Source organism: Diceros bicornis, chromosome 34 (genome assembly GCF_020826845.1).
Source record: "Diceros bicornis minor isolate mBicDic1 chromosome 34, mDicBic1.mat.cur, whole genome shotgun sequence".
In the NCBI taxonomy this organism is placed as follows: domain Eukaryota; kingdom Metazoa; phylum Chordata; class Mammalia; order Perissodactyla; family Rhinocerotidae; genus Diceros; species Diceros bicornis.
In genome coordinates, this window is record NC_080773.1 from 12,579,346 (window position 1) to 12,585,401 (window position 6,056).

Genomic DNA, 6,056 nt, shown 5'->3' on the forward strand with positions numbered 1-6,056 from the left:
TCAAAATCCTCTGCCAGCTGGCAAGCAGTGGCTTCTCTGTGTGCCTGCCAACTCAGCCCCTCCCCAGGTGCCCCCTACAGTCCAGCAGCTCCTCCGTGACACAGGCCCATTGCTATAGCCTGCAGTCTGTCTGATTGTTCAGACCCAGGTTTCATATCAGTCATTAAATATTTTGAATGTCAACACCTATCTAGTGTCTAGCTTAAGAAGGGCACTCTGGAGAGGTTAGGATTTTTGTTTTAGTTGCAAGTAGCAAAAATTTCACTCAAATAGTCAATATGGAAATGGTAATTTATGAGCTTTGTTAATATAGGCTTCAGGTACAGTTTGATCCAGAAGTCCTTAATGTCCAGAGGATTCTGGCTCCATTTCTCTGTAGCTTTCCCTGCTCTGCCCTCCTCTGAGTGTGGTCTCTGACCTCAGGCCAGCCCCCCTCATGGTTTGAAGCTGCACATCCACGTCTTTTTTTTTTTTTTTTTGTGAGGAAGGTCAGCCCTGAGCTAACATTTGATGCCAATCCTCCTCTTTTTGCCGAGGAAGATTGGCCCTGGCTAATATCCATGCCCATCTTCTTCTACTTTATATGGGACGCTGCCACAGCATGGCTTGACAAGTGGTGCATCGGTGCATGCTCGGATCTGAATCTGCGAACCCTCGGGCCGCTGAAGCGGAGCGTGCGCACTTAACCGCTACACCACGGGGCGGGCTCCCCACAAGTCTTATTGTCCAGAGAAAGAAGGGGCTGGAGTCCAACTTTCCCAAGCAAAAGCCCTGTCAGTTACTCTGATTGGATGAGGTTGTGTCATAAGCTCACCACTTTACCACTCACACTGCCTGAGGGATGGGACCTTGATTGGTTTAAGCCAGTCAGAGCCCACCCCTGGAGCTGTCAGTCCCACCCTAACCTCTTGCTTATGTGTGAGGAAGGGCAGTTCTTATAAGGAAAATGTGCTGTCAGGAAGGGGAAAAGGAGACTGAAAGGCGAGAATCAAATGTGCCTTTGTACTCCACTCCCTGTCCACCCGGTGGGCTCAACTCCAGGCCCTCCCCGGAGGTCTTGGGTGAAGCGACTATGGAGGTCCTCTGACCATGCCCCTCCAGTCCTCCACTCCAGGAGTAGAGGCCCAGGGGACACGCACTCTGAGGGGACACCAGGGCAGACAGCGGGACCAGCTTGTCCACGATGAGACAGCAAAGCCCCAGAGCAGGCAAGGCCGCTGAGGTCATGTTATGGATCTCGGGAATTATCAGAGGTGAGAAGCCGAAGGCTGTGGTCAGATGTAGAAAGATGCCCCTGGCTGCCCTGTGGAGGATGGCTCAGGACCGGAGGCAGAGATCCAGGGAGGCAATAAGCCATGGACCTGGGCAGAAGAGGATGGTGCTGGACCAAAGCCTGGTGTGGGGAGGAGGGGAGGGGGCAGGTGGAGCGATGCTCAGGAGGCCTGTGGACAGGCTGTGGGGCTGGCGGGCCATGAGGGAGTGGAGGTGACGGAGGCATTTAGGAAAAGGCCCAGTGCTCTGCTCTGGAGACGGGGGGACAAAGAGGCTGTCCCTGAGATAAGGTGCAGGGAGAAGGAGCAGGTTTGGGGGAGACACTGAGGCCAACTGGTGTCATGGTGCATGTGGGAGGTCCCAGAGACTTCTAGAGGAGGCGACGCAGGAGGCTGCAGGAACCTGGGGCTCGGGAGGAAGGTCACGGACGGTCAAGCAGTGTGGCACAATAGTCAGCAGTATAGTCTCCTCTGTCAACAAAACTAATTGCATTGATGCAATTAAGGAGGATGTGATGAGATAATATCCTGGTTTGCCCTATCTTAGTCCATTTAGGCTGCTGTAACAGAATACCTTAGACTGGTGGTTTACAAACAACAGAAATTTATTTCTCACAGTCATGGAGGCTGGAAGTCCAAGATATGGTGCCAGCAGATTTGGTGTCTCACATGTGAGCTGTGTCCTCACAGGGTGGAAGGGGTGAGGGAGGTCTCTGGGGTCTCTTTTATAAGGGCATTAATCTCAATTATGAGGACTCCACTTTCATGACATAATCACCTCCCAAAGGCCCCACCTACTAGTACCATTACATTGGGGGTTAGGTTTCAACATATATCCCTGAGGGGGACACAAACATTCAGTCCATAGAAGATCCCTTTTCTTGGATTGTCCAGTAATCCTCATGATGTTCTATCATTATCCCCATTTCACAAATGAAGAAACAGAGGGTCAGGTGTGCAAACATGTATGATTACATAAATAGGTGCCTGAAAAGGCTTTTTCTAAAATTCAACATCCATTCCTTATGTAAATTTTTTTTTTTTTTTTTGTGAGGAAGATCAGCCCTGAGCTAACATCCATGCTAATCCTCCTCTTTTTGCTGAGGAAGACCGGCTCTGAGCTAACATCTATTGCCAATCCTCCTCCTTTTTTTTTTTTCCCCCAAAGCCCCAGTAGATAGTTTTATCTCATAGTTGCACATCATCATGGTTGCTGTATGTGGGACGTGGCCTCAGCATGGCCAGAGAAGTGGTGCATTGGTGCGCGCCCAGGATCCGAACCCAGGCCACCAGTAGCGGAGCAAATGCACTTAACTGCTAAGCCACTGGGCCGGCCCACCTTATGTAAATTCTAAGTCAAACAGAAATATAAGGAAACTGCTTGAACGTGGTTATCAAATTACCTGATTACCAAGGACAGATGGCATATGACATATGGTAGTTAAATGCCAGAGCCATTTTCATTAAAAACAGGAATGACTCCTCTCATCACCCTTTCCAACATTGTGTTTGGAGGTTTTTAGCTAAAGTAATAAGACAAGAAAAAGAATAACTCTACACATCGATAAAGAACAGGTGACAATTATCTGTACAGTAGTCCCCCCTTAGCTGTGGGGGATACGTTCTAAGACCCCCAGGGGCTGCCTGAAACCACAGATACACCAAACCCTATATGTTCTATGTTTTCCCCTGTACATACATATTTGAGGTGTGACAGCAAAACTAGCACAAATTTCTTTTTCCTTTTTCACAATTTCAGAAACAGAAGATGCGTTCTTACTGAAGATCTTAGCAACCTCAGCATTCGATTTTTTTTTCCTTGTTAAGTCGAGAACTTTCACCTTTTTACTTAAAGGGAGCATTTTACGGCTTCTCTCTGGCATATCCGAATTACCAACATCACTACTCATGTGCTTTGGGGCCATTAGTAAGTACAATAAGGGTGACTTGAACACAAGCACTGTGGTACCGTGACAGTTGATCTGATAACGGAGATGGCTACTAAGTGACTAGTGGGTAGGTAGTGTATACAGTGCGGATGTGCTGGACAAAGGGATGATTCATGTACCGAGTGGGACAGAGTGGGACGGCGTGAGATTTCATCACACTACTCAGAAAGGCACTCAATTTAAAACTTATAAATTGTTTATTTCTGGAATTTTCCACTTAATATTTTCAGACTGCAGTTGATTACAGGTAACTGAAACTGCAGAAAACAAAACCGCAGATAAGGGAGGACTATTGTATATGCAGAAGAAATGTGTACCTAAAACATCCAGGTGACTCCTGTAAGAAAAGAAACCTAAACTAATTAAGACAATTTGAAAAGGTTTCTGTATACAGGACAGCTGTACAAGATCAACAGCTTTCCTTGACACTAGAACAAAATGAGAAAATAAAATTTGTCCAATTCACAATAGCTACACAAACTACAAAATACCTAGGAATAAATTTGTCTGGAAAAGAGCAAGACTAAGCGAAGAAAAGTATACAATCTTGCTGAAAGATGGTGAAGCTTGACATAAACAAGTGATTGAGAAGGTGCATATCCCTAGACTGGGAGGTACATATACATTCGATGAACGTCTAAGAATAACACAAGGATGTATGAATCTTTTCTCACTATAGAGGGAAATTTTGGACCCGATTTTGGCTAGCAGCCTTTGCACAAAATGTCAAAGAGTAATCAGCTCTAAATTACAGGAAAACCTGACAATAGCAACCAGAGCTGGCAACATCCATGTGTGCAAGGTCTGTTGGCTGAGGATGTTCCCACAAAAGTTGAGAAATTCTGTACACCGGCATCAGGATGCCATCAATTCACCTCAGGGTCCAGATGAACAGATCATAATCCTGCATCAGCCAAGTCATCTCTTTTAATATCGCCATCTTCATTTCCGGCCAACAGGGAGTAACAGGGACTGGGTTTACTTTCATACCTGAAACAGACAGAGAGACAAAATACATGAAACAATGATTTTTAAGACACCGAACATCATGCCATGAAGGCTAGTGATTCCTGATAGATTGGAAACACATAAATTGTGTCCTATTGTTGCCCTAGCTTACAGCCTTGAGTGAGTGTCCAGGTCAAGGTGCAGGGAGGGGGACTGAGGTGGAACCTGCAGATGCTGAGTTGAGGAGATGGACACGGAAGTCTGGGAAGACCAAGGCAACTGAGTCATAAGACAGCGTGCTGAAAAGGAGAGAACCGCACAGAGAGAGAACCTCGGAGATCTGCAGAGCACTAATCACTGTACATGTGCGAGGAAACTGCATGATGATGGGGAAGGAAATATGCAACAGGATTAGCGGGAACAGTGACAGGCACTCACACAGGGCTGGGGACAGTAACTCTTCCCACCAGCCAGACTGTTAAGCCTCGTAATTCATGGAGCATTGGGTAGAATACTCAGGAAAGTTTTGCAAGCAGTAAGGAATAATTAGCCCTAGACTCAATACTATTCCGGACCCTCCTAACATCATATAAGCAAGATCTGAAGCCTCAAACGGTTTCCAATGAACTTAACTGTATCCCAGAAAAAAACCTCAAAAATATTTATAGGAATAAGAAAAAATATCCAGCACCCAACAAGGTAAAAGTCACAATGTCTGGCATCCAATCAAAGATTAGCAGAGCTATATCTATTTGACAGACCTTGAGCAGTTACTGTCTGCTGCTAATGTTTCCATGGCAGACGGAAGAAAAAAGTGTCCTTGAGCTTTCTGTCTGTCTGTGTGTGGCAGCCAAGATTGAACAGGGGAACACAGAGAAAAAAAAAACATGGAGAGAATTTTTGCAACTCAGATATATCCTTGTAAACTTGTAAACAGTGAAGAGCCTGTTTTACTCCAAAGAAGAAATTAAAGTTTGAGTTTACTAGAGAAGTATTGGGAAATTATTCCCCTATACCCTTGCCTTCTGACTGATTCCACTTTGTTTTTTTTTCTTAAATTTTTATTTATTTATTTATTTTCCCCCCACCAAAGCCCCAGTAGATAGTTGTATGTCACAGCTGCACATCCTTCTAGTTGCTGTATGTGGGACGCGGCCTCAGCATGGCGGGAGAAGCGGTGCGTCGGTGCGCGCCGGGATCCGAACCCGGGCCGCCAGCAGCAGAGCGTGTGCACTTAACCGCCAAGCCACGGGGCTGGCCCACTGATTCCACTTTTAAAAGTTTAAGGGTTAAAGGTAATTAATTTAAGGCAAATCAGTTTAAAAAAATTACCAGGCATGCAAAGAGGCAGGAAAACAACACCCATAGTGAGGAGACTAATCAATTGAAACTTACCCAGAACTAACACAGATGTTAGAAATAGCAGAGAAGAACATTAACAAAATGTAAAAAGAGAAGAAACAGCAGCAGCAGCAGCCTGGGAGAAGGCAGTACAGGCCTAGTCTATTAGCTCACTCATATTATCAAGGACCTGATGCTCTGTAGGCCTTGTCTACGTTACAGGCAGGAAGAAGTGGCAAAAGCTAAAGGGGGCCTGCCAGCCCAGTATGTTCCCTTTAAGAAGTTTCCCAGAAGCCTCACCCAGTGACTTCCACTTATATATTATGGGTCAGAGCTTGTCACATGGCTATCCCTTGCCGCAAGGGAATATGGGAAGGTGAATAGTTTAGCTTTCCAGCTTTCATAGTAGTGGAAGGCAAAAACAAAGAGAAAGGTCTTTGGGAAGCTAAATCCAGTGTCTGCCATGATAGGAAAACAACTGTTCAAAATTATGACTAGGAAGTCAATAACTAAATGGCTGACAATAGCCAAGAAAATTATTTAAGAG

At 45.6% G+C, this 6,056-nt stretch overlaps 1 non-coding gene across 1 annotated transcript; it reads left to right on the forward strand.

The window, feature by feature from the left end:
* Positions 1-4,910: 4,910 nt before the first annotated feature.
* On the forward strand, positions 4,911-5,044 carry LOC131398012 (small nucleolar RNA SNORA31). Its single transcript, XR_009216810.1, has one exon. It is a non-coding gene; the product is annotated as a small nucleolar RNA SNORA31 (small nucleolar RNA).
* The last annotated feature ends 1,012 nt before the right edge of the window (positions 5,045-6,056 follow it).